The sequence below is a fragment of the Podarcis pityusensis genome (assembly GCF_964106645.2).
Source record: "Podarcis pityusensis genome assembly, chromosome: 7".
In the NCBI taxonomy this organism is placed as follows: domain Eukaryota; kingdom Metazoa; phylum Chordata; class Lepidosauria; order Squamata; family Lacertidae; genus Podarcis; species Podarcis pityusensis.
Window position 1 is genome coordinate 37,956,712 of NC_138031.1, and position 23,461 is coordinate 37,980,172.

The following is a 23,461-nucleotide window of genomic DNA, read 5'->3' on the forward strand; positions in this document are numbered from 1 at the left end:
CTTACTCAGACGTATATGTAAGGTCAGGCATAGGCAAACTCGGCCCTCCAGCTGTTTTGGGACTACAACTCCCATCATCCCTAGCTAACAGGACCAGTGGTCAGGGATGATGTGAGTTGTAGTCCCAAAACAGCTGGAGGGCTGAGTTTGCCTATGCCTGTGTAAGGTCATTGGGACTTACTCTTAGATAAGTGTGTATAGGATCGAAACCCAAATTATGGGCTTCTGTATGACTTTTCTTGCCAGTTCTGATACTCAGGTAATTCCTCACATTTCACCTTCTGCCCTGATAACGTTTGGCAACAGATTTGTCTTTTGAAGCTGGAGGAACAGTGGACATGCTATTTCACCTTTGTAAAGACCTACATTTTGTACAATAGATCAAAGTATTGTGATGGGAAATGCATTATTTTACTTAACCATACAATTCCTTCCCTTCTGCCACTCAGTATCTGTTCAGCGTGAGTAAACTGAATGCACATCAGAGGTAGGAAATGAGGGTGCAGAGGCGTAGGAAGGTCAGGTGGTACCCAGTGTGGAAAATTTCTTGTCACCCCCCCCCCCCATTGATATTCCCCCCCTGCAAAAATGGTTTTACGTTATTTCATATTTTCTTACAAAGGAATGTGGATTCTGGGCCTCTGATAACAAGCAGGTGACTATGGACAGATACTTAAATCTACAGCATGGATTGTGTTTTGGCTTGTGTTATTTTATTTATATTTATTGTTTATTTAATAAAATTTATTTTTAAAAACCTGCAAAGTGGTTTACCAAAAGAAAAAAGAAAAAAACCCCCACAGCAGTAAAATCAAGAAAAATTAACAATACTACCTTAAAACATAGAAAAGCTAAAATATTAAAATTAAAATTACTTCAACTTCCTAAGCATCTAGATATGCTTGCCTAAAGAAGAATGCTTTTAGCAGGTGCCCGAAAAGAGTCTAGCAAAGGCATTTGCTTTGTTGCAATAGGCGGGGAGTTCCAAAGTGCAAGTGCTGCCACACTAAACAATGCAGTACAGATATTATGTGGAACTTGTAGTAGTGCTTGAAACTACTGAAGGGGAGGTTTTATTTATTGTGATTTCACCATGCTCTGTATTATCTGAAAAGGAAAACATTTATTTAAAAAACAGGACTGCAGAGCAGCAATCTAGTCTCATCATGATCACTGGGACTTATTCCTGAGCTGACGGTGCATAAGATGGGCTGCAATTGTATGCACCCCTTGCATCCAACTTGTACCTAAAACTGTGCACAAGCCTGCACCAGAGAATTGTAGAGTTGGAAGGGACCCCTGAGGGTCATCTAGCCAAACCCCTGGGGCAATGCAGGAATCTCAACTAGACCATCCCTGACTGATGGCCACCCGTCTTCTGTTTTTCCCCTCAGCCAGGACACACAACAGAGACTGGAGGTGGGGGGAAAGACAAATTTTGACAATGGGGCAGATTTGTCAGGCGCGCGCAGGGACAGCTTGAAGACTTTACACAGAGAGGCTTTACACGGGTTTCCCCACATGTAACGTAACTGAGCTGGCAGGGAGCCAGCTCAGATAGAGAGAAAGACATTGGGGGAGGGGAGGACAAAAGAGTACCAAAGTCCGCCCATTTTATCCTCTTTGGGATGGTGGTGTTAGGGCTCTGGGACCACCCTCCCCAAAATATTTACCACTGTTTGTTACCACGGTTATTCTATAGTACAGATCCTTTTTAAATTAAATACTTTCTCTGAAATTAAAACGGCAGAAGTAATCAGTAGCATCGTTATCAAAGGAAAGGCGAGAGAATAGTCCCTAATATTGGAAGACACAAGAACTTCCCACGCTGGAGGAATGGCAGATGAAACTTATGGACTATATGGAATTGGCGGAAATGACTGGCAGAATCCGAGACCAGGGAGAAGAGTCGATGGAGGAAGACTGGAAGAAATTCAAAGACTATCTTCAGAAACACTGCAAAATTAAGGAATGTTAGAGTGATGATGGACTGAAAACAAGTGGTTTCCAGCTGCACAGGTTAAAGTTAAGGATAGATTAAGATTAAAGATTAAGATTAAAGAAGTTTAAAGAAATGGAAATTTGATTTTAAAAGGGGAAACTTTAAAGTTATATGATATTAAGATTAAAGGATTAGGTTTAAAAAAAAAAGTTGAAGTTATATATTATAACATTTTATTAAATTAAAGATTGGGATTAAAAAAGTGGAAAAGAAACTGCTGGACAAATAATGTGGATTGGAATACAAAAGAGGGAGGTATGAGGAAGTCCAGAAAATAAGTAACTTAAAATTGGAAATGGAAAAGAGAGTTTGTTTTTAATTGTTTTGTGTTTATATTGTTAAGTCTTGTATTGTTTTTTGTGTGTGTTGTTTTTCTTTTTTTGTTGTTTAAAACTTTAATAAAAAATTATTAAAAAAAGAAAAAGAGAGAGAATAGTCCCTAATAGATATAAGGGAGACACAGATACACAGGCACATAGAAGTAAATAATCCAGCCTTGGGGAGAGGGGTGGGAATGTACAGTTTGCTGTACTTAGTCTCGAGATGGGAGACTGAAAGGGCTTAAAAAATAAAAGTCTTGTGTCTAGGAGTATTTTTCTGCAAAAGCACCAGACTGGTTGCTCCACTGAATTGAAATTTCAGCCTTCACGACATAGGAAAACGGCAGTAAACAGCTATTTTCGTGGAGGAGGGTCAATATATTAACTAATATGCATGAAATTTCACATATAGCTATATAATCCCCAGTGTAGTAAGATAAGACCTTTGGAGCAAGCATTTTTTAAAAAAAGATTTTTATGAACCGCCCTAGTAGGGAAGTAATAATTTGTCACCCCTCTCTATGATGGCACCCAGTGCGGACCGCCCCCCCTTCCTACGCCCCTGATTCAACGTAGGCTTTACATATGTGCTTGGGATCCTACAAATGCTGCAGCACTTGCACTGAACCTCAAAACATGCAAGATGGGAGACTAAACAGGAAGGGGCCAGTTACTATAGTACAGTAGATTTTTGTGCCTTGTATGATAATACAGAAATGCTGATGTTTATTGGAAGACTGTTTCATATTGTAGTCATTTTTGTTATTTTTCTGAGAAAATATATATAGTAGTGAGATTTTAAAAAATCTTATTCAGGAAGTTTTCATGCTGTATACCTATGAACCATCCAATGAAGTGATCTTATATCATTTTTCTTCTTCTTTTTGGCATAAAGAAGACCATTGCTAATTTTGTGAGATTAGTAACTCTCGTTCCTATGGTTGCATATAGGGGCTGGCTACTTCACACATTGCCTCTTGAAGTGTATATTTAAAACTTTGTATGTGCGCGTCTAAAAATATAATGTGAATGTAACAACTATACATTTGTAAACCTAAGCATGATACTCATCCAGGAGCCATGACTGATTGCAGTTCCTTGTTAACTGTACATATACCATGCCTTATACCAAATCTGCCCATTGGTCCATCTAGTTCAGCTCTATACAGATTGACAACAGCCCTTCCAGTTTTCAAACAGTGTTCTTTCTCAGCTCTGCATGGAGATACTAGGGACTAAACCTGGGACCTTTTGAATGCAATGCTTATGCTCTGCCATTGAGCTGTCACCCATCTCCAGAGGTACATTTCTTACATTCAGAAGCAAGTTTTGGTTTCTCTTGTGTGATAGGTAAGGGTAACTTGTGGTTCTCCATATGTTATTGAACTTCATCTCCCTCCAACCCCAACCAGCATGGCCACTGGTCAGGGATGAGTTGCATCCGCAATGTCTGGAGAACCACAGTTTCCCAACCCAATGGTCTTGGGAGGATGCTAAGCATGTTTTCACTTTACTATATTTAGGCAATCTTTCTGCCAATAGCCATGATGACAACAAGGGGCATCTTTTAACCAACAAGCCCTCTTCACAAAACCTGGAATCTAGGTAATAAGTAGGTGTCATGAAAGGCAATTCTTTCTCATTTGAAGAACACCAGAACACAGGCTATATGCAAATACTCTACATGCCGATGCCCTTTATGGACTAGCTCTATATGTGATGATTCTATCATTTATTCTAATAGGTAAGCCATAGTAACTGAGCCATGAGCTGGTAAGTTTTCAAGTAAGACACTGACTAATCTCTGTGCCCAACAGGCTTCTTCTTCAGCGAATTTCTCTATTTTTCAGGAATCAATCCCCCTCTGAGTGCCAATTTATGGAATAGTAAGTAGCAGTACAACAGTTCATTATTTGGCATTGCAGAAAATCAATGCTAACACAAAAAGCTGTGGGATGTGCTTCTGATTATTTATGCTTAACCGATCCAATTAAAATCAGTCACATTGATATTGGTTTGGCTTTACCTAACTGCAGTTGACTAATGTGATATTCCTAGCTACTTTTAACAAAATTAATAACAAAGTCCTGAGCTTAACTGTCAGTAACAAAGACACACACACACACACACACACCCCTAGTCTAGAGAACAGGATTCATTCCAGTACAACTTTAAACAGCTCAGTCAAGAAGGATTTAATCAAACACTTAATCAACTGGTCTCAATATGTTGCAAAGCACTGAAGTGTTTCCCACCCCTCATTCCTCAGTCTTTCAGTTAAAAACAATAGCGGGCTGGGAAGCCCATTAAATTACTATTGCAACTGAGGTTACAGCTAGAAGCAGGAACTCCATCTGGTATTATATTGATCTGCAGATCTAGGCCTTTACAGAAGCCAGAAGTTTGGTTTACAAAGGTCAGGCTGTAAAGCAGGAAGTAGGAATCTGTAGCCCTCCAGATGATGTTGGACTCACCTCTTAATATTGGACTGATGGGAGGAATAAAAGAGCACCTGCAGGTACCTACAGGTACCTCAGCCCTTCTGTAAGGTTGTCTTGTTGTGTCCAGCAAATGCTATTTGTCCACACAACGTGGCAAAATGCCTTGTTCAGTGGATCAGGGCTTGCATGGGGAGGGACAAACCCCAGCTGATGTGATGAGATATAGACAACCATGGATGACATTAGCAGTGGGTCACGGACATGAGCATGAAAAGAGAGACCCCAAACAACACAGTCAATGAGGAAATGAAGCAAGACATCATTTAGGGGGTAGAAGTGGTATAAGACATTGTCCGTGATCTAAATATAATGGTCACATGTCACTAAATTTTTGTATATGCCATGATTAATATTTGTCTATTGTTTTGCTGAACACTGGATTCATATGCTGACATCACTACGTTGCCTGGAGTGACCTCCATATTGCAGGATAGCATATGAAGCGGTTTGCATCTCTGTAAACCTGATTTGCTGAAAATAGTATAAAATGAACAGCTGGCAGAGGGGTATCTCTAAGCAAGAACAATCTTACATAATCAGCTCCATTTGTGACATTTTGGCTTTCAAAAAGGACGGGTTGATTGGTTGATTCCAGGATGACCCACCTGTTCCATTGTAAAGCCTTGCCCTGGCTGACTGGGAAAAGGTCCACATCTTATTTCCACTTGAAGGTTGGAGGAGCTGACCTTCTACTGAAGGTCCCCTGTTGTACCAGTAGATTAATGGGAAGACTTATTAGTCTACAAAACTTTTGGGTAAAGATTATTGTACTGAATCTTTGTTGGCATAGTTCTTGTGGCTTATCAACTCACTAAAACTCACAGAACTTAGCCTACAGGTTGCAAACAGGATATCCTATTATAACATTATTACTTGGAATCCTCTTCAAAGCACAGAAAGTTTGTCAGTGTTGGAAGCCATGATTCTAGGACATACTTGCAGTGACTGCATTGTTGGATAAAACTGGGACACTCATTTTTCCTTCTGTGATCCATTCAGCATTTCTGTTCTCGAGCACGTGGTCCATTCATCCAAGACACTGTCCTGTGTCAATGCTTTCAAGTGCATGATGCTAATTATAAGTGGGACAAGTAGAAGGGATATGATTGACTTCATTTTCCCCTCCTTTTTTGGAAGACCAGTCACAGAACACACTAAATATAGCTGGGACAAAACTGGTGGTTGCAAGTGCCTGCAGGTTTTAGTGACTTGAAAGGACTTCCAAGTGACAATGCTATCATGGAACATCCTGTTTGCAGCTGGCAGAATGAGGTTGAATTCATTATTAGTGACAGAGGATAAGGAGTAAAAGGAGTGGTAGCAACAAAAACACATATTGGATTAAATGATAATTAATTTGTCTGGTTCAAAAGTAAAAGAATGGATGGAGGGTTGCTATTGTAGTTACAAAGCTGTTGTTACACCAGGACTGAGTTCAGCTCTTTATGTTACTGATTTACTCTAGATGCTGCTTCTATTCTGAGCCTTAGTGTTGCTTGTTTGTTCTGATTGTTTCTCCCTATGTTTCCCATTAGAGTAGTTCACCATGTAGCCTCTCTTCATTTAGTCAGTCTCAAGTGATTTATCAGCCACAGTCTGTCTTATAAAGTTGTTGAATTCTTAGTTCCTTGCTGTGGCTGTGTTACATACAAACACAGAGTCTGTTTCTGTACTATAGTGCTGTTGTGTGCACAAAAGCATTCAGTGTTGTAAACACCAAAGCATCACATAATATACACTTCCCATCATCATCCCACAGTTGCACCCCTGTTGACAATCCATTATTGTGTCGGATGATCATGAGTCACTTACATGATGCAGAGATGAATTGTTCGCAGTTGTTACAGGATTGTTCAAGGTCATTAAAACAGAATGAGATTGTGAAGAGCTCCAAAAAGAACTCCCCAGACTGAATGAATATGTGGTTAAAAGGCAATTGCAGTTCAGTGTATCCAAATGTTAAGTGATGTGAAATGTTAATTTCACATATACACTCATGGGGTCTAAGCTGGTGGTGGATGATCAGAAAAGAAACCTTGGAGTCATAGCAGATAGCTTGGTGGAAATATTGACTCAGTATGTGGCAGCTGTCCAAAAGGAAAATTCCATACCGGTGATCACTGGGAAAGCAGGTAAAAATAAAGTTTCCAAAATCATAATGCTATCATACAAATCTATGGTGAGCAGCATTTGGAATATTGTGTACAGTTATGATAATCTCACCTCGAAAAGATATTGTAGATTTGGAGAAGGTTCAAAAAAGGGCAGCCAGAATTATTATGGGGGTGGAGCAACACTCCTTTGAGGGAAGGTTGCCGTGTTTGTGACTTTTTTTCATTTAGAAGGTGATTAAGAGGTTAGGTAATAGAAGTTTATAAAATTATGCAGAGCATGGAGGAAGTAGATCAGGGGTCAGCAACCTTTTTCAGCTGTGGGCCAGTCCACCGTCCCTCAGACCATGTGGTGGGCCGGACTATATTTTGAAAAAAATTAATGAACGAATTCCTATGCCCCACAAATAACCCAGAGATGCATTTTAAATAAAAGGACACATTCTACTCATGTAAAAACATGCTGATTCCCGGACGGTCCGCGGGCGGTTTGAGAAGGCGATTGGGCCACATCCAGCCCCCAGGTCTTAGGTTGCCCCGGAAGTAGATAGAAAACATAGAAAAAAGCTGTTTTCCCTCTCTCATAGCACTAGAACTTGTGGACCTCCACTGAAACCGAATGTGGGAAGATCTGGGATAGATACTTGTTCACTCAACACTTAGATAAATGATGGCACTTACTTCCACAGGAGGCCAACAACTAAGATGGCTTTAAATTCACAGAGAATAAGATTATCTAGGGCTAGAGACAGCATACTTTTAAATACCTGAGTACCTTGATGTGGATCACAGGAGTGGACAGTGCTCCTGTGATTGGGTTCTGGCTTGTGGGTTTCCCACAGGCATATGTGTTGTTACTATGTTGGGCCAGCAGAAGTCTGCTCATGTGACATTGGACATTTCTCAATATACAGACAGAGTAGGATCACAATTACCACCCAGGTTTCATTCAGTGATTTAACATGATTCCTCGCTATCACAGAACCAGTGAATGTTCACCTGGATGTCATGTATTTTGTGTCACTAGATGTTAATAAGGATATGTTTCTGATACTAGCTATGTGATTGCAATTAACATCTAGCTAGTAGTCCAAGCAAAGGTTTGTTGGTTCTGATTTATTACATGTCGAATGGAGCAACACCATATTATGGATTGGGGGAAATAAACAGGAGTCCGGCCCATGGGTCAGGACAAGCACATGTGCTTGCCAAAGAATGTACATAGACAACATTAGGGACTCCTGATGTAGCTGGAGCCCTAAGCATAATGTTCAATCTAAGCCGTTCACTGAAGTCTTTCCTTGGAGGAAGGGAATTAAATATGGTCCTTTAACAGACATTGCAGATGGGGAAGTAATTATAAAGGCTATGCAGCATCTGTGCTTTTGAGCTGTAGCAGTTAAAGTGAGCAGCTTCTCTTCAGAGACTGACAACAGCATATAATGTTGTAGTGCCAATTGTAATTTGCAGATGTATTGCCAGGATGAAAAATGAGTGAACCTGGGAAGCCTCAGGAATGGTGATGTAGGCTGATAATATCTATTGTACTGAGAATTAATAGTGGAATAGCAATTTATTAGCAAACTCCCCAATTCACTGTTCAGTAAGAGCACATAAAGGCATAAAAGTGAGATTCAGTCATGTTCTGTTATAGCTCACAGCAGGCAACCTGCATCTTCATTAGAGGGCTTCACAGTCTTTGAAATCATAAAAGCAGTGCAGATGTCAGTGTGTGGTAAAGAAGTTTTTAAGTGCTTGATGCTTCTGCAGAACCACACCCTTATTCCAACACTGCTTGATAACCTGTTTGCCAATGAGAACCACTATGTCTGATATGTAGGCACAGATGTACAAGATAGGTGTTGTCTTCTAATTTGGTGGCCAATATTCAAGGTACAAAGTAGAGGTCCTGGTACACAAGAAATCATGGAAATCAGAGAACAAACTCACATTGAGCAAACTTGACTTGGAAAACATGATGAAAGAGATACCCAGATGCTAACAGACAGTCAAAATCTGCCAGGAGTGAGGAACCTGTGGCCTTATAGCTCCCATCAGCCCCAGTCAGCAGAGGAAATGGTCAGTGATGATTGGAGGACCACAGATCCCCTCTGCCTGGTCATAATGTAGGAGGCCGCACCTGAAAATAGGTACGTTATGAAGTTGCAAAATACAAATAAATGCTGGCACATTACAGTAAGAAAACATATTGTGATGAGGTTGGAGACTGAGATTGCTCACCTGTGCCAGTTGCATGGAATCACACTCATATGTACCATGGGAGGGTGGTGTTGGAAGAGCAGGAGAGGAATTGTTTCTTTTCTATAAGCCACAGAGAAAGATGGAGAATGGGAGGGGGGCAGAGTGAAGCAGAAGCGGAAGATTTTGAGCATGGTTAATGGTTTGTTACAGGGAGAAGTTGTCCTCCATCCCACCCTATGCTGACGTGGGATACCTAGGTCAAAGACCAGGGACTAAGAGTGGTTCTAAGCCCTGTAAGCAGGGGCTCCAAATACTCTGAAGCTTGGGGGTTTGGGGAACGTACCACAGCAAAATTGAAATGGCTGACTGTTACAGAATGAACTTAGCTGTTGTAGCTGCAGCAAGCATGTTTAGACTCTAAAAAACAATTATAGGCATATGACTGTGCTGTACGACATTGTACCTCAGAGCCATTTCTAACATGCCTGTTCAATATTCACATTCTGAAAAAAGTGGATAAGGAGAAGCTGTCAAAAAATGTTCTCAGATGAGCATCTTTGCCATCTGGAGACGATCATGCCCCAGGCGCACATTTGGCAAAGTTCCTAGACCTCGCACCACCATTCATCCATCTCAGGCTCATGTTGAAGAATTCCCATATTGCACAGAAAATTCTGATAATACCATAGTACAGAAACAGCAGATGGAACTTCAGCACAGCCCTGCAGCATGCAATGCTTCAGATACATGTCCCACATTACCTGAATTGGAAGGTTCAGAAAAGGGAGACAGTCAAAAAACACTTTCATTCATAAGATATGGGGCCTATCCAGCAGTTGCACAAATTTGGACTTGATGTCTGTGTTCATACCAGCTTTCATTTTATATACATCATTACTAATTCCCAAAAGGCTCTCCAAATATATTCTAGTATTATGAAAAGGAGGAATATAGGAAGCTGAACAATGGTCCATCTAGCTCAATATTGTCTATAGTACACTGGTTAGAAGTGGCTCTCCAGGGTTTTAGACACGAGTAATTTCACCTGAATATGCTAAGTGTCAGAGCACTGAAACTAACCTACAAATAATTTTTTTAAAATATCCTTTTACATTTTCCATTGTACTTGATCTTGCTTCCCAACTTCAAATGCCGTAATGAGCTCATGAATCTGTAGCAGACGATATACTTTGATTCACAGACATTTCCAAGATTATCTTGTGTGGGAGAGTAGGTGGGTGGGATCCAAACACAATAGATATTTATCATAGCATTTGCTGTGTGTCTCTGTAGGCTTCTTGCTCACAAGCTTTTGGAAATCTTTCCTCTTGTCTGATTAAAGGTCTGAAACCTCTTACATTTGAATAGTCTGAAGAGCTCCTTGGATTACATCTAGCCAAAGCTGTTCATATTTTATTTATACCTCAAAATGCCCTGATTGATACTAAACTGTAGGGAATATGAACTGAAAGCATAGAGTATAGATTGTTTCTGGGTGATAAACAGCTCATAGATAGATAAAAGAAAAAATAATAGGGACAATGTTGAAGAGAACTGCTTAATCCCAGATTATTTATTTAAATACATTTCGGCTGCCATCCATGAAAACTATGCTTGATGTTTTTATTACTTTTTTATTATTTATACCCAGCCAGATGGGCAGGATATAAATACTGTATTATTATTATTATTATTATTATTATTATTATTATTAAGCAATAAGGTTGATAAAGCACCAGCATAGAATATAGTCACATATAACCAAGCAATAGGACATAAAAACAATTTAGCATTAAACTTCAGCAATGTAAATAAAAACACCGTACTATAATTTGACAATACCTGCTAATACTCTGGTGCTATAATGACATCCAAGATGGTGGAACCACGTGGTCTTCTCAGCAGAGATGTTTCATAGTCAGGGCTGCCACAAATGGAAGTTTGGTGGACTCCTTGCACTTGTATCAGTCTGCTTGCTCACTGATATCTACAGTGGAGACTCTCCCTTCACCTTGTGTGCCCACTAGGGCTGAAATTTTTTGACAATCTTAAATGTGAGCTTATTAGCACAGATCCCCTCCCCCAATTTCCATCTTGCTCCTTCAACTGGTTCTGCTAAAAGTATAAACAATGTTTACATATTATACTCATTGATTATGTATAATATTATATGCATATATCCTCCAGGTTTCCTAAAGTAACCACCACATAAATCCATACAACAAATCCATACAACCAGTACTTTTTCGGGGGGGGGGGTATGCATACCTCCAAACATTTTGTGAATCTTTGTACTTTTGTCCATTTACTGTATTTATTTTTCCCAACTTGAACTATAAAATGGTGATTTTCCTGAGTCAAAATGAGAGTACCCCTAAACATTTTTTAAGAAAAAAAGCACTGTATACAACAATGCATAGAACTGGATAAAAATACTCAAGATGTAAAGTAAGGACAACAAAAGGCTGCATCTGACCCATTAAAATGACACTTTCTCTCCCCACTGATGATTTATTTTCTCCTCACCTGATGGATAATGGTAGGGGGGATGCGGGGCAAGCACAGGATAAAATTTCAGAACAGCACTACCTCTAGACCACTATCTGAGAGCAGCATTGTGGCTCTACTACAACTGTGTAAAAGCACATCCAGTGGGATAAGCAGTCTGGTACTGTCTGCTGCTACCAAAAAAAGACTTTTAAGAGAACTGAAAACTTCAATGTGGTACTAAATTTTGAAGCTAGACAACATAAAACTCTGCAATATGGGACTCTCTTGTTTTTCCCGAGCAGCTCAATAGGACTGTAAATTGTGGCGGTTTCTCAGTGTGCAACACACATTTCAATTTCCCTGAGTTTTTCAATAGCCGAAAATAGATTGCCTTTTACCTTCTGGAGAGCATGGTGTAACTGTAGCTCATACCAAGAGAACTCCTTGGCTTCTAGTAAGAGAGCTCTCTCCCTTGAGAGTTGTTTTCCAGACAGCAAAGGAGGCCGCCACCATTCACCTTACCCTAACCTTTTCATGTAATTCTATTACACTGAAAATGGTTTCATTGCTTTCGTTTCTACCATGTACAGACAAGCAGTTGGTGGGCGTAAAGGACAGTGGAGGTCATACAGTGCTGTGATTCTGAAGGGGAAGAAAAAGAGATGAGCATAAAGTAATCCTAACCCCAGCCAGGGAGCATGTATCCCCTGCTGCAATAGCTGAGTGGTCTGAGGAACAAGCCTCTTTGGGGAGCCACAGGGCTTTGGAATCCAGTTTGAGATTGAGATGGACCTCAGCCAAGGCCCAGCCCACCTACCCCAATTAGTGGCACGTCTCTCCATCAAGGATGTTCCATCCTGCTCCCTTTTTCAGTCATCAACATGGGGAGATAGGGGTCAAACTGTGATTTGGGTATATATTTATATACACACATGGACATACTAGGGGCTGTGTCCCTGCTCACTCTGCTCGCCAGCCCCCCACCCATCCTTCTCACATTAACCCCCAGAGCTTTCCCTTTCCACCCTATACAATTACTAAATTTGATTTTTGTTATAGTTATAAATTTAATGTACATAAAATGCTGTGTTTGAATACAGCGTATTCTAAATGTTGCAATGGGAAGTTTACCTTAGGCAAAAAGGTTCCACTCTGGCAAAAGCATCAGAGAAGCTTGGTATTCTTTCCATTAGAGTGTGATAAGCTACGTGATGACTCATCTCCAGAAACATGAGCTGCAGAGCTCGAACAGCAGGAAGCTGAAACGTGTGTGTGCTTGCTTAGAGATTGCTAGTAGCAGCTGTGGCAGTGGTTGCACAGAAGTTCTCCAGTGATGAAGAAGCTTAGGAACTCTCTCTAGGACCAGAGAGAGGAACGTTTACTGCACTGCATGCAGGACTGAACTTCATTGCTTGTTTGCAATGTCCTACATTGTTATTTTTTGACATTTATCTTATTACATCTACTTTTCAAAGACTGCTCTGCAGTAAAGCTTTGAAGCACATTCTTGTGGTGGAGAGAATTCTTTTCTACACAAGGTCCAGATCAGGGATTCCACGGAACAACTCTAGCACTTTTCACCTTCCCAACCCTATTTATGAAGTCACTTTTCTCTTTTCTTCTGCAGCCTTGCTTGGAACTCATTTTCACATTCAAAATGAGTTCAATGAACCTTTCTTTCAAGTACACATGTCAAATGTTCTTTAGGGACTTAGGAAAGTGCATTAAAGTGGTTAGAGTCTCTGCCACTGTCATCTTCCTGGACCACTTCCTCCTACCCTTGCTTTGTCTTCTCTCTTATATTATTTACACACTGACTCCACCCCTTATTTTGGCTGGTTTTTGCTTTGAAATCTTGCCTATTCTATACTGGCCCCCCATAGCCCTGCTTGGCACTTTTTCCTCCATCCTGGATATCCTTTGCATTCCTTTCATCATAGATTCTCTTCTCTGGCTGGCTGTTCCACAAATGACTATAGGCAGTGCTTAAATCTTGTGAGTATAGTTTTATAACAGCAAATGATGAATTAAAATGTAACTGAGATATGCAAATATAATTAGATAGGAAATATTTTTAATAGGCCTGCTTCCACACATCCATAGTCGTCTTGGATATATTTTCAATTCCCATCATTCTAACAAGATGCAAATTAAAATTACTGTAATAATGTCCTTCCAAGTGATATACGTATATGAATCCCAAAATGAATTTGCTGCTGCTTCTACTAGTGATTGTGGAGGCATATGGGAGCAGCACTTACTGTCAAACTTTGAACAAAATGTCTCAAAAGATTCTAGAAACTGACAAAACAACAAAGACTTTAGATGCAATTGAAAATGTCAAAAGGAAATATTTTGACCATTTCATTCCAAACTGAAACATACAGAAGAACTATCTAGAAGCATGCTGAATCCCTTTCCAAATGTCAGAATATTAGAGAATCCATTCTCAAAACTGTTAGCAGGTGGTATATTAAGCCAGCAAAACCGAAGATAAAGTAGGAGAAAGTCTCCTCTGTTTAATGGGGAGAAAATCACATTTCAATATAACTGTCCAAAGATCTAGGGCTGGTGGCAAATATAAGCTATTCCCCCTGCCCCCTCCCAAACCAACTGTTCAGCTGATTTCCCCCAGAATTCCAAATTAATTCTGTTTAATTTTGCTTGCATATTTTGAGTCCATATGCTCTAGAAAGAAAAAAAGTGACTTCCTATTTAATTCATAATTTTATTATAGCTGCATAGAATTTTATGCAGTTAGATACAATATTTATTCAGTATTTATTTAAGTGGTAAATATTTTTTTTTAAAATATAATTCATCTGCAGCCAATAACAATGAATAAGCACAACCAATGATATTGGGATGGCTTACTTGAAGTCTTAGGGCCATACCAAATTGTAATTAACATGATAATTTTGCACCGCATTTTGCTTGTAACACCCTCCCCCTCAAAAAAATTCCAAAAGTAAAAGGAGATTGTCAGGGTGTGCTTTAACCTGGCTTTGTATGGGATGCCCTGGCCAAGTGGATAAGCACTGTAGCTGAAGTCTTCATTGGTAAGTGGTACCAGCATCACCACTTATGAAGGGTTTGAGATTCACTGGAAAATACCCACCTGGCTCCTAGACCTCTCATGAGGCAGTTGCTAAGAATTCAGGTTGCTCCTTGCCCTCCTTAGTAAAGAGAAACTGTTTTCCATGCTATCTTCCTTATTGCATTTGCATATGCATAAACACAATTTTTCATCTTTACTACAAAGAACACCATGCAGCTGTCAGAATCAAACTGTTTACCACATAAAGAGGCTATAAATATAGCAAAATTGTCATGGGCATTCGAAGAGTGGCAGTTAAATGAAATCTCTCTGGGAAGTAGCTGCCGACACTGGTCCTCATTCTATCAGTTTTCGTCAGACATGTGTTGAGCCCTAAATTTCTTTCCAAATAGGACACTGAAGCTCATGGCCAGAATTCGATTGAACTCCTTTCATGCAAATAGGCTAATAGTACAAAGCCATTTTGCCACTGCTGGTTTGTTGTAAGAAGTGATTTTTAGGCTGATTTTGAAACAGGATGTATTAAATCACTGAATTTAAGTGAGCCCCTGAGTCAGCAGTGCACTACAGATTTATGAGCAAACAGCTATATAATATGGAGGGATGAATCGTGGAAGGAGACACATTCTATAGGAAATGTAAACAATGGGACTGGATAAAAATGAGTGCCCCCAGACGATGTAGATTTATGAACATCCCTTCAATAAATTAATATATAGTTAGTTTTCTTGTTGATCAATGCTCCGGCATTTATCAGTAAAATTTAAATGCAACATTTAAAATAGAAGCATGAGTTTTATCTGCTAAGGAGCACTTTAGTGACACTGTTTTGTGAAGAAACAGCCATGCATGTTATGAAAACATTGTTAGGGCTGCTGTATTTCACTTCCCTAAATCGGGATAGCCTAATTTGCATATTATGTTAATAGTTTGGTAATTAAGCACATTTTACTCATTTGGCATAAAATGCTATTTCAATTTAGGTTTTAAACATCTAAATGTACAATGTCTCTAAACAATGGAGCACAAGGTTTTTACATACAATTCCCTGGATTCAAGCTAGAGGGGGGTTGGAGGAGACAACTGAGCTGCTCTGATCTTTGCTGCAGACAATACCCAAGTAAAAGAGGATTAGCTCCTGTCTTTGCTGCATGGGTGAAGGTATAAGGAGGTAGAGGGCTGTTAGGATTGTCCTACTCTCATGTAAGACTCTGGCAGAGACACATGCCCGACTGGCATGTTCTCTCCCTCCTGGTCGATCGTTTGGGAGCTTCAAAAGCTTTCTTCAGCCCGAACATTACAGCAACTGACACCAAGAAGCATCAGCACACTTAGGGATCCGCAGAGTATTCGCAGTTTGCGTAAGAGAACTCAGTAGCACAGCATTTGGGCTAATCTACTTTGCGTGGACAGGCGGAGTCCCCAGATCCCAAGCGGTCCCCCCCCCGTCATGTGGAATAACGACTCAAGACAACGTGCTATGGGATTAAATTGGCCACAACTTTATTAAATTTCAAATGTGGGTAGACCTTGGCTCAGGCATTGGGCGTTCTCCCTCCCCAGTCCCCAGCCAGGGACCTAGGGAGCTTCAGGGTTATCCAGTGTGTGTGGGGGGGATGGGCCGGCTCTGGAGAACATATGTTCAAGCAGAGATAGCCGCCCCCGTTACGCCGCCGCCGCAGGGGAGAGCAATGACGACCTTTCGACGTACGGTCAAAGCCTCCCTTCAGAAACCCCTTTAACAGGGAACCCTGGTATCGCCGCAGCAAAGAGGAAGATGGACTAAAGGATTCTGCCCAAGGCCTAATACCGCCAAAGTTGTGACGTTTTGCTACGGGAAAGGCGAAACCTGCCAATGCAGGGAAATTCCTTTCCGGCCCTTTAACAGCGACCTTATCGCAGCAGCGCCCGCATACCTGTGAAGAAAAGTTAACCTGCAAAACCTATGAAGAAAAGTTAACCTGCAAAGGAAGACATTAACTGAGGGTGGGTAGGGTGGGAGAAGCTCTGAAGCCAAGTGAGGATTCCCAGGTAAGATCCTCCCTCTATTGTGTGGGCAGGTAATCCCTCCCCCTACCTGGCCTAGTCTCCTTGGCAACGCTTCCCCCAGGTGGGATTGGACAACTGACTGAGGTAGGCGGGGACCTCCAGGTATCCCACCTGAGGGAAGGCAAAGCCAAGCCTATGCTGATGGGGCCGCTCCAGATCCAGGGCTGCGTGCGTCCATGCAAAGGGCGCCCCCTGTTTTAAGCGGGGAGCGGTCATTATTTACATATAATACACTCGGAGCATTCTGTTTTAGCTCCTTCCTCTTTCTCATAATAATAATAATAATAATAATAATAATAATAATAATAAATGTTATTTATATCCCGCCCTCCCCAGCCGAAGCCGGGCTCAGGGCGGCTAACAACAATCAAATAATCCAACATTCTAAAAACATTTCATTATAAAAATTAATTAAAATCAAATTGATGGAAACCGTTAAGCAAAATTCTGTGCAGATTGCCAGAGGATGGAGTCAGGCTGCACCCTGACCAAAGGCCTGGTGGAACAGCTCTGTCTTGCAGGCCCTGCGGAAAGATGTCAGGTCCCGCAGGGCCCTAGTCTCTTGTGACAGAGCGTTCCACCAGATTGGAGCCGCAGCCGAGAAAGCCCTGGCTGTAGTTGAGGCAAAAGCAAAGAGAAAAAAGAACAAAGGACAATAGTCCGACTTCACAGAACACAGTGACACAAACATCCTGTCCCCATCACTTCCCACACTGTGGAATGAAAACATACACCGTCATGTGATAGACAGCAATCTCATGACTGCAAACATGGAGCAGGAATCCCAACAGGGGCAGCGCCTCCCAAACAAAGAGTTTGACTCCCCCAGTTGCCCCCCACCAATCCTAGACTCTTGTCATCAGCATATACTGTTATTTTTCTTTCGGTAATCTTAATGTGTGTACCCTCCTGGAAATATACTTTGTTTTTTTTAAACATAATTTTTATTAACAGGCCAATCCAATCACATTATTTCCAAATCATATTACTTCCAAATTATACAGCCAGATTTTTAAATTTTGTTGGGGATACCCTTACATCAAGCTCCGAACGAGAATCAAAACATCACTTCTGTTACTGCTTTTATCAAACGGTTCTATCCAGATCTGTCTAGATAGTCTCTTTATTATTACTTCTTCATCTTCTTGTTGTTATCATATATTCCTTTCTTTGCAATCTCTGATAGCCTGGAAATATACTTTGACCCTTCTGTGTACACCCATCTTTTTTTCTGGTGCCACTACTGCTTTGCTGTGATCCTTCATTTGCTGATGGGGGGCACACCATTGCCCTATCAAAAGTTGGCTACCCCACCTGACTTTCTCTATTATTTTATAGGGACAGCTCTCGCTTTCATCTCGGGGGGGGGGGGGTGTCAAAGCCAACTTCTGTGTCTAGATCATTCTGTTCCTATCACTGTGGCAATTTTTCCTTCTCTTCAATGTCAATCTTAACTGTAACTTCCCACATTTGCTACAGCATGTGAAAAGGGTTCATTTCTTGCAAAACTGGCATACTGCCTGCACCTTCAGTCCCTTATACTGACGAAGAGGCTAGAGAGTGCAATATCCCTACACAGACATCTCATTCACTGCTATTCTTATTATAGGCTCCTATCTTGGTCCCAGTGAGTTTGTAAGTGCAATGCTCAGAATGATATAGCAAGAGACAAATGCCTGGTCTATAACCTATATTGTGGAGAAATCTCCACTGAACAAGCTTGAGTCTGGTTCTGATGAATTTCTCTTATAGAGATTTTTTATAAAAAAAAAACCCAACCCAACAATAACCCATGTATACTAAGTCTCTGTTTGTGAATCCCAAAATGCTCTCACATACACACACAAGGAAACAACCAGGGCACTCGAGGGAATACTGAGGTTTGCAAAAGTACAAAATAACTTTGTGGGATGGGAGCGGGGAACACAGCAGTCTTACTAGTACTGAGCATGCTCAGTGGCCACAGAATGCCAAATGTTCAGGACTGGAGGCTGGTGGTGTGTGGAACAGAAACAAGGGCAAGTGGGAATGGCATGGAGTATCATGGGAAAGGGCAGGGCTGGCTGGAACCACGAACATGAATGTTTGACACAGCAACACTTGGTTGCAAGTCCCTCTTTTTTCTTCCTTCAGGAGAAAGAGTGGGATAGAAATTTAATAAATAAGAACAGCAGAACAACACACCCCTGACCTCCATTAATGAGTCAGATTTTATTCAGATGGTATGAATTCCACTCTTAGTAAACAGCTCATTTTCAGAGGAAAACTAAATTAGATTCCCCACCCCCCCAACCTCCTTTAATTAAAAATGAAGTATGGCACTTAGCACCAGCAAGAATACAATGCTATGCTGATCCATACCCTACTTGGTCTTTGAATAGGTCCTTAACAAGCTGTGAAAGGATGGCTGTGAAAGGCAGGCAATTTCAAATGCAGTAACTACCCCGCTGTATTGTGCTATGTGATGTTATGCAATGGTGCCCAGCATATTAAGGGTCTTTATTACAGAGGATTTAATACCACATTCAAAGCTGCTTTTAAAGCTGCTTTTATGTACCGTGTTAGAGTCCTGTAAAACAGGAGAGCTGGCAAAATGGATTTTTTTTTTTAATATACAAAAAGCTCAATGAATTACAAGCAGTATTCAAACACTTTAAATATGATTGACCTGCACGACTGCTAACAAACTGGAATAGCAAATTAGTTTGAAATACGTAATAGAAATAAGAGGAAATTAGCGGTTGCAAACAAGGGGGGAAATAAGAAATATTTATTTGCAAACTTTAATTATTTTTAAATAAAAGTGTCTGCAATCATTTTTTAAATCTATGCTTTAATAAACTTCCTACATAAAACTACCAGAAATTGCCATTATAATCTGCATTATAATGTCTTTGAATTATTAGTGTCAAATATATAAACTAATAAAAATATTGCCTAGAGATAAAGCAAATTTATTTTTCCATATTATCACCACAGCATATATCTTGTATGCTAAAAATCGGAAATGAAAAATAGTTCCTTAAATGAAGGGAAATTAGGTTAAATTATGGGGGTTAGGAGTCTGGGGCAAAGTTGCATAGGTCCTTTGGGTAAAACAAGGAAGATATAAATTAAACAATGTGAAGAAGAATGGTGGTACTTTCAGGATTGGGGAATGCAAAGTGAAACACACACACACACACACACACACACACTGTGGTTATTCTTTTGTTGTAAGTTAAAATAAAGGATAATGATTTATGTTTTTGTCCAAGTCAAAGATTTTTGTGTTTAAGAATTTATAGGATTCACAACTTTAGGACTGGGAAAATTAATTTGATAATTTGAGATTTATAATTATGTTAAAATTATACATGTTAACTTAAAAATACATTATTATAGGTGGCATCAAAATGTTTGATATTGTATTAAATCTTAGCATTTAAGCTTTGTACTATTTTTAAAATTTCAATATTGGTAATCCTGATTTGATTCTTCTTGCATGTCTTTGTTTCCTGTATTTATTTTCTTTCCACTTCCCCCAAAAGAACAGGGTTTTGTTTTTGTTTTTTTACGTTTAAGAAGCTTCTACTTATTATAGTATTATTTCCTAAACAATTAAAAAATAGCTTCTCTGCTATGCTGACAGTCTGAAGGGTGTTCAGATGATCCTCATATATTCGAAGAAGCATTGAAGGGGCTAAACTAGCCCCACTACCCACCAATGTGCCTGGGACCTACATACCCAATGGCCCACACATGTAAAAGGGTGATGCTTGAAAAGGCTCCTGCCTGCAGAAGCACCAGATTAGCTCTGCCATCATGTTTGCACTGCATCAACTTCAATGCTCCCTTGCCCCTCCCCTTCTCCAGCAGTGACTCAGCCAGAAGGAGGTTGTCAGGCTCCATCATGCCATCCGTGACTGCTTTGTGCACATGCCAACATACCTATGTAGAGCTTCTGCATGTGACTGACATCCCATCCTTGTGTGAAGGATGTCTAAGCATGAATCTTAGTGTCTGCATAGAGACTCTTGTCATGCGCATTGAATGAGCAGAAGATGAAAACAAAGCACAATGTTAATGCATTTTTTAAAATTATATTAAGTTGCAACATTATAACATATACAGTCAGAACACAATTTTGCCTTTTGACTTATTTTTGTCGATTTCCCACCTCTTTTCCCACCTTCTTCCTATCAAATCATAACCACAATATTATAATCTAATTACTTCTGTTGCTCATAGCTCAAATCCTGCTCGCAACTTCATCACACGATAATATTTCTTTAAATAGTCCGAAAAAGGCACCCATTCTTCCATAAAAGTCTCATTATTAGACAAAGTACAATGTTAATGTAATTGCAAAAATATGTGCCTTTGCACTAAATGGCCAGTGCTTTGGAAAGTGGGGGAAGCTGTTTTGTAGAAAACTGTGTGCATGTTTTGGCTTGGAATATTTTCTTCAATAAAAAGGGATATTCAGGGAAAGGGATCAGAATGAATCTAAAGGGGCTAAACTCCCCCACAATACTACAATGCATTATTATTATTATTATTATTATCATTATTATGTTTAGGCATTTCTACACCTCACAATCAGCTGTCAGCTCACAGTAAGTGTAAATACAGGCAAAAGTATTTGAAAACAGTCAATATATCATAGGGGAAGCAATCTATAAAAGCAACCTGTAAAGGACAATCTTATTGGGGTAAAGGAATGTCAAGGTAGAATGTTTGTTTTCCTTCACAACTATCCCCTTCTTCCTCAGTAAGGTTGTTCTGTCACTTTGAGAATCCTGATAATATAACATTGGCTATATATAAAGTACCATAAAACAGAGAGTTCCTTTTCTGCCAACCCGGGCTTCTAATTTTCACCCCAGTACCTCTATTAACTTCAGTTTTACAGCACATATTTTTTCCTTCAGAGGGAACATTTCTGACAGCAAAGGATAGGGAAGCACATATACATCAAAAGTCTCAAACTGTCAGGTATTTAATGTGGAATTCTGTGGGCACATAAAGAGAAAGCACTCAAGGCAGGGGCTTCAAATAAGTGCCAATAAGGCAACTGGGGAGAAATATCATTGATTTGATGAGGACTGCATCAGATCGTTAACACCGCAAAGAGGTAAATCTTTCTGCCACTCATACATTGCCAACATAGGAAGTGGCGTGGCTGAAAAAAGCCACAACGGAGCTATTAAAAAAATATATATAGAAAGTTTCATGTGCCAAAAGTAGCACAGGACACTTATAAAACTCAGCTCTTCCATGAGAGTGATGTGGTCTTTCCACCTGTTTATGCCACGTGGATGTAGCAGGCTTCAGAACAAAACAAAAAAAATTACAGGCGTTTCAGACATGACCTTTAAGAGGCAGCACAGTTTCTGCTAAGTAACACTTACAAACCCCCTCCAACATTCCTTAGATGAAAATAGGGACATTTCTCACTCCCCTCCAAATGACCCTCCTCAACCCTCCATTCCTTTGCCCTCCGCAGAGCATTTCCAAGCAGAAGAAGGGCGTGTGCAGCCATCACTACACCAATGGGAACACAGCTCATATGCCCTCCACTGCCCTAATCCTGATGGTATTTTATTTTTCTTTGGTAGATTTACCAAAAGAAAAGCACACACCAATAAATACATTTTTGAAAAGGGCAAGATTGGACACAGATACACAAAGCTTTTTATTATTATTATTAAATCAAGACTCCTTGCACTCCACTCTGCTCCGCCTTGTCTGCCCTGCCCTCTGTCTGCTCCTGAGAGCCAGCACATCACACAGGGCTGGGCCTCAGCAATGGCAGCCTTTCCTCCTCCTTGCTCATTCTCCTGCAACTGCAAAAGCGCTGCCCAAGGAAGGAGGCCAGCAGCAGCGGCCATGGAGAGGCAACAGGATGCTCCCTCACTGCTGCCGATCAGGATAAATGCCAGCTAAACCTCTGTACCAAGCTCTGCAGTCGCACTGGTGGGGGAATTAGGTGCTGGGATATTGATGTTCCGTTCCACCCTAAGAGGAACAGATATGTAGATTGTTGTATGTCACATGTCTGTTTACATTCTAGCACAGCTTGCTGGGAACTTCCGTTTGTGTATTCTGACATTCTGAGATCAAATCCTAAGCCGGTATTCTGTGACTGTCCCTGGAAAATCGGGACGCTTGGAGGGTATGCTTCAATTCTTCTAACCAAAGCCTATTACATAACTTTCCCAAAGGAACATTTCGGTACTACTCCCCAGATTTCTACTGACGCATTGTACCTTTTGCTCTGTCACCTGAAAGCTTTATATTTGTTTTTAAAAAGTAGTTATACCTCTCCATTTGTGTGTGCATAAGGGGGGCTCTCAAAAGCAATCCTAAGGATTGTGGTTTTATAAAGACTCATGCGAGTTACTTTCTTAAGGTTTGCCAGTGAAACCTGGTAAATAGCATGTTGTTCTACCCTTTGGCTGGCTTTCAGCAAGTCATTATCTTTTAGCTCCAGTTCCCCACCTGTAACATCAATATTACAACCAGCCGACATCAAAAGGTTGTCACAAGGATGGATGAGATAAGGCAGCATGTTTTGCTCTTGGCCAGAAGGATAAAATGAACAGTAAGTAAATAATCATTTTAGAATTTCCACTGTTTTCAGAACCTTGTGGCATTTGCTTCCCTCGTTCTGTCCCTTCAGCAGCCTGTACATTTTTAGCTCGACTTTGCAATAGCCAGCCAAACATGACCCACAGCAAACAGTG

General features: G+C 40.4%; 1 long non-coding RNA gene across 1 annotated transcript in view; it reads left to right on the forward strand.

Annotated features, from left to right (window-relative positions):
• The window catches only part of LOC308481417, a 77,748-nt gene extending 54,534 nt beyond the window's left edge, over window positions 1-23,214 (forward strand). The window contains exons 2-3 of the long non-coding RNA XR_013988657.1: window positions 4,173-4,208; window positions 23,203-23,214. This is a non-coding gene — a long non-coding RNA (uncharacterized lncRNA). The remainder of the gene's footprint in view (window positions 1-4,172; window positions 4,209-23,202) is intronic.
• Window positions 23,215-23,461: the final 247 nt, after the last annotated feature.